Below are 5,136 nucleotides of genomic sequence, written 5' to 3'. Positions count from 1 at the left end.
ACATTTAAATATCAGAGTATTTTGTCTTTTCTATTCTAACGTCATGCTTGTGTATAGGTTTTGATATTGTAAGACCATCTGATGAAATACAGAAATATTTGAAAGAAATGTTGTAAAATAATAATTATTAAGTTTTCTTTTATTTTATGGATAAACACTAATAAATATAATGGATGAACCTGCAACAACTTGCCATTATCCAATTTCCAGAGTAAACAAAAACAATTTATATTATTTACACTTCATTATTACTATTAAATATAGGACCATGCACCATTAAGTAAAATAACAAGAGACATTGTCACAATTTCATCTACACTCTCTTCACGTACCTGGCATCGAAAATGTGCATGCTTTAATTTGTATTGCAGTAGTTGATGTACCAGAATGATCAACATGGATCATCTTCAGTTAAGCTTGAAGTGTTTGTAATCCTTCCCTTTATTTCACTGAAAACTGACATACTTGTCACAGCATGCAAGTATATACAACGTTTTGGAGCATTGTACCAAATATAATATAACCAGATAAAAAATGTTTACTTCTCAAGTAAAAATATTCTTGGTAATTAATTAGATAACCTAAATAAACTTGTTGAATGTGTATTTACTGTACCAAACACCATACACAATACTCACCATACTTTATCACTCAACACTTTATTGGAGGATACAGTATACAGTTGATAAAGTAGAATAAAGTCAAATAAGATTCAAGATATATAAAAATGGGTTTTAAAAAACACATTAACATCATATTAATCCATTCACAGCTGCTGAAGCCACACAAATGAGTGCCACATAATCCCATCCAGTCAACTAGAAAACAGATTTGATATAGTGTTGGAAAATAATGATTCATTATTACAACTAGACTGGTTTCTGTCTCTTCCCTCTATCATGTTCATGTTCTTCTTCTTCTAAACAGTTCGCCCACTTGTACACTACAGTATAATCAATGTACAGATGATGTGATCACTGATGTTGTGTAGCCTTTTCTCAACCAGAGGAAGAAGTCGTATAATCCGGCGTTCTCCAGTCCTGGTCTAAAAGTAAAACAACAAACACAATTCATATTAAGTTTAATGTACAGTCAGGTTAACCTATGTTCTTCAGTAAACTCTCCACCTCAAAATGGGCAGAAATGCCAATTCCTGATTTAAATTTACAAAGCAGCAGTCAGTACATAAAATAATATACACATTGAAGCATTATGTATAATATTTCAGCCCATAATATTAGCCAAGTACTGAACAAAAACTAATTTACCCATATCAACAGCAACCTTTTAAACAGTAGATCTTTTAGAAAGAACTAACCAGATATTTCAAAGAACATTTACTATTTGATTCCTAATATGTCCCAACTCATTATCTTCTAAAGCTACCCAGAACCATCCATGGTCTACAAAACAATGGAGAAATACATGGAGTTTATAACAACTAAATGCTTTTTCCCACACTTGTCTACTTTTATCTAAGACAAAAAGACGGTGCAGTTTTTAAGAACTGAAGGCCAAAAGTGTAATAATAATTGTATCAAAAAGGGAAAACAAATATTTACCATTTTAAATAAATCCAAGATACAGAACCTCATTTGCTTATTTTAGGAGTTATTAAAATATTTAGACATGAATAATGGTACGTATTTTATCAGAGTAGAAAGAATGATCACTGTTGAAATGAATAGTCCTTTGAGAGATCAACATCAAATTTTGTACTACATATTACAGCATTGCTTCAATACAAGACATACCAATGGACTTGCGCACATTTCTGTCTTCTTCGGGCACAAGATGTCCATCTTCCTTCCTCACCCTAAACAAATGACTTATTTTCTTAGCTTGCTTCGATATAAGGTCTGGTCTTTCTTCTCTTCTGTAAAACAAGAAAGTATCATTTACTCTGTGCAAATACTATTGTTTTTAAAACATATAAATTAAGACAGTTAAAAGTATGTAATAGCAAGCTATATCATAAGAATTTGTTTGAAAATGTAGATAACTCACTTGATTTTGTGATCACATAAATTATTTACATGCAAACGGGACGTTATAAACAGTGCAAGTGATCTGATTAAGAAAAAATAATTGAATATCTGATGTCATGTGACCGAAGTGGCTTTTTGAGGCTTTTGCATCTGAACTCTTCATATACAAATACAGCTCTGGAAAAAAAATTAAGAGACCACTTAACATTTAGAAATCCATGTTAAGTGGTCTCTTAATTTTTTTCAGAGCTATATGTACGAGAATCATACGAATTTGACAACTTGTTAAATCTTGTGAATTATTAAGACTTCGGGAATATGTTCTTACTGATTGAGCTATGGGATTTGTAAGAATAAGTAACAACAAATGCTAAATAAAATGTTTGATAAAGGGTTCAAACCAACACATACATACCATTACAAATATTTGCTGTTGCAGCTTTTGGTTTTCTCCGTTACTTCTCCACAAACAAGAATGGGTTGACTGAGTCCGAGAGGCCCTTTTGGTCTTTTCAGGTAAAAAAAAAAAAAAAAGAAAGAGAGAAAAGTCTTAATATATAATATATAGCATTATAAAGTATACTATTTAAATAACAATATTTGGATTTTACATTAAAATGCATTTAAAGCATGGTAATTGTTGTGGCTACTGTTTATTTACAACAAATATCACATTAAAAATATCAATTGTTGTGGTTACTGTTTATTTACAACAAATATCACATTAAAACCAATACCAATACTGTGGTAAACGCATGACAAGTGTTTTTTTATTATTTTTTTTTTTTTATTGTGCTTCTACTACGTTGGAACTACACTAGTAATTATTATTAAATATTAACAAATGTTTAAAGGTCTATAGCACGTCACGTGACAGTGTTTAATCACCCTATTAGCAAGGTGTGTTTATTTAGAAAGCAAAGAAATGCAAAGCCTCAGTGGAGATGATGACAGATACAATGCAGTGACTGAACATGATCGATAACGACAAGCAGAAAATACTTTATATCAAATATTAGGACATAATATGTATGACTACTCACCAACATGTGGCACACGTGATCTGATGCCAAACATCGCGATGTGTTCTGAATGAGACTTCTTCAGCGCGATTTCATACTGATAGAATTGCCGTCTAATGTTGACGCCAAAGGTTTCCCACTGAAAGCAATTGGGTTCCCAGTTCGTCCATCGCGCGACGCCGAGGGGTCTGCCTGTGGCGTCTTCAGTGTGACGCCGGGGCGCGCGCGGCGCGCGGCGCGGATAGAGACGGTGATTGCTTTTGGGTCTTTTCTTCACACAATTCAATCGTTTGGCCTCGGAATAGTTGGACTTTTTCAATAAAGTGTGCCTGTTGTCTGTTACAGTCTGTGTTTTATATCATATAATACGCAAATGGGTAGGTTTAGGGCGGGGTGGGGTTTGACTGCTGTTTCAAACGTGTATCATAGCGTAAATAAATGTAAATACAATTGTGCTGGCTGATTAAATTGAGAATCACACTCCAACATGTCATAATGTAAAAATTATAACCCAATATATTCCTTCATAACGATAACATTCACATGCCCAACACGTCTGTTTATGACGTCCTAGGTTTCTCATTGAAATCAGTGGATTACCCAGTACGTCGAAAAATGGCGATTTAGGGGTACCCTGTGCGTCAACAGTTGACGTCAGGGTCCCTTGACCGTTCGGCAACATTTGACGAGTAGGGGTGAGACTGTGTTGAGTTTCTAGGTGTTTATATTTTGTTTATTGCCATTCAACTTTAATAAGTGTCAATAGTCATTTTTGAATGTAGGAAACCAATACATGCAAGCTAAATTCTATATGTTAAATAGCAATTTATTTGATAGTCCAAAGAGATTAAATAATGTATAAAAAAAAACATTATATAGTAAAAAAAAATACCTAGACCCATTTTTTTATTTTTTTTATTTTAATAAGAAAAAACCTTAAGGCTAAACCTTGGCTGGTTTAATATATTTTAATAGGATTTGGGACATTTATCAGCTGATTATGCTGGAAGACGATCAGGCTGACCAGCTAAATCTGAACATCTGTGTGGCCAGGCCACCAACATAAACCAATTAAGACCAGCAAACCCCCTCCGGCTAGTTGGAGCATATCTTTTCAAGCAGGTTGTGAAATCAGTACAGGAACATCAGGCGCCGTGCCTCAAATCCTAGTGGAGATACCTGCGATTCATCTACGCCCCCAAATGAAAGAGAAGAGAAACCAAAAGAAAGACAGAGGGAAAAAGAGAGCAATGTTTTTCTCAGACGCTCTCTGATGGCAGCAAAGCGCCAGTGATTTAGGACATTTTGACCAGTTCGGAGCAGTACAAAGTGTAGCGTGGCTTTGAGATCACAAGACATCAGCCGAACCTCACTTCAGTCCACACAATACATAAATAAGTGAAAGGCCAGCATAACAGATGAGTGCACGCAACCTAAGGCTACTTCAAAGAGAAGAAAAAAATAGAGAACAGAGATGAAAAAGAGCTTTCCAGACGCGTGATTCTGTTAGTACGCCGGTACGCTGCCCACACACTGACCCTGAAGCTTAGAAAGACCTGAACGCATGCACACACACCCTGATACAAACACAGGCTTATCTGCATGCAGGCATGTTCACAGACATGCACAATCTGATACATATTCATTACGATGCTTCCTTCCGCTCTCACATCCACATTGCGGCAGCTGGTTGACCTTTTGCTCCCATGACACATACTGTCCAGCGTGCATCATGTGACATCACATGGACAGAACTGGAAGAAGAGCAGTGGGAAGGAAAGAAAAATAGAAATTCTGATTCTGTGATTGGAAGGAAAGCCTTTCTGAGAACACAAGGTTGCTTTATTGCTGATATAGATTGGTCAAGTTCCTTTGTGTAAGGCTCAGGTGCTCATATTACTGACCCGCTCAGTGTTCGGAGAACAGGATGATTTCCTCTGGGTTCCTCAACAAACAGTCTTCATTATTAGTTTCTCACTCCAATGTTGCCCAATAAATTCCTCGCTCTCTTTCTCTCAAAACTCAGTGTCAGTGGATATTTGTAAGAAATTCCAACATTCCCAAAGCGGTTGAAGTTGAAGAAGCGGGCGCCAATTGTAACTCACAGACATACCACAACAACTGCC

The 5,136-nt window shown here is 35.7% G+C and overlaps 1 long non-coding RNA gene across 1 annotated transcript; it reads right to left on the bottom strand.

The window, feature by feature from the left end:
• Window positions 1–642: 642 nt before the first annotated feature.
• LOC137041132 (uncharacterized) lies at window positions 643–3,510 on the bottom strand. Its single transcript, XR_010898050.1, has 4 exons — window positions 3,032–3,510; window positions 2,404–2,496; window positions 1,755–1,876; window positions 643–1,045 (listed from the first exon to the last, which is right to left on the bottom strand). It is a non-coding gene; the product is annotated as an uncharacterized lncRNA (long non-coding RNA).
• Window positions 3,511–5,136: the final 1,626 nt, after the last annotated feature.

The sequence above is a fragment of the Pseudorasbora parva genome, chromosome 15, assembly GCF_024679245.1.
Source record: "Pseudorasbora parva isolate DD20220531a chromosome 15, ASM2467924v1, whole genome shotgun sequence".
In the NCBI taxonomy this organism is placed as follows: Eukaryota; Metazoa; Chordata; class Actinopteri; order Cypriniformes; family Gobionidae; genus Pseudorasbora; species Pseudorasbora parva.
The sequence above is the reverse complement of the archived record's forward strand: the minus strand, read 5'-3'. Positions and strand labels throughout refer to the sequence as shown.